The sequence below is a fragment of the Penaeus monodon genome, chromosome 33 (assembly GCF_015228065.2).
Source record: "Penaeus monodon isolate SGIC_2016 chromosome 33, NSTDA_Pmon_1, whole genome shotgun sequence".
In the NCBI taxonomy this organism is placed as follows: Eukaryota; Metazoa; Arthropoda; class Malacostraca; order Decapoda; family Penaeidae; genus Penaeus; species Penaeus monodon.
In genome coordinates, this window is record NC_051418.1 from 21,676,122 (window position 1) to 21,676,545 (window position 424).

Below are 424 nucleotides of genomic sequence, written 5' to 3' on the forward strand. Positions count from 1 at the left end.
CGCCGGCTGATTCAATCTGCTGATATCATCTCAAAAAATGTCTTTATTTTTGACGATTGCTAATTACGAAGAAGTTATCTGACACATCGTATTTCATTGTCGCTGATGTACGGAAAGAGAAAAATCTGTTTTTTGTACTATAAAGTAATGTCCATTGCTGTATATAGCCTGAATCTTCAGTTTTCACGGGTAAGCCATTCCCACACAACTGTCATGTCAACTGACAAGCGTGACTATCAAAACATCAAACAGAGAGCCAAGCCAATACACCGTGTACAGGAAACTGTGGAAAGCCATCGCTCTGGCATTTCAACTACAGCGTCCTTTTCCTGTCTTTCTTTTAACTTTTCTGAGGTCTCGACTCTTCCAATTTGCGCTCCTTGTGGTTTTATTGCTTCTGTTTCAGGAAGTGGTTGTTTCTGCC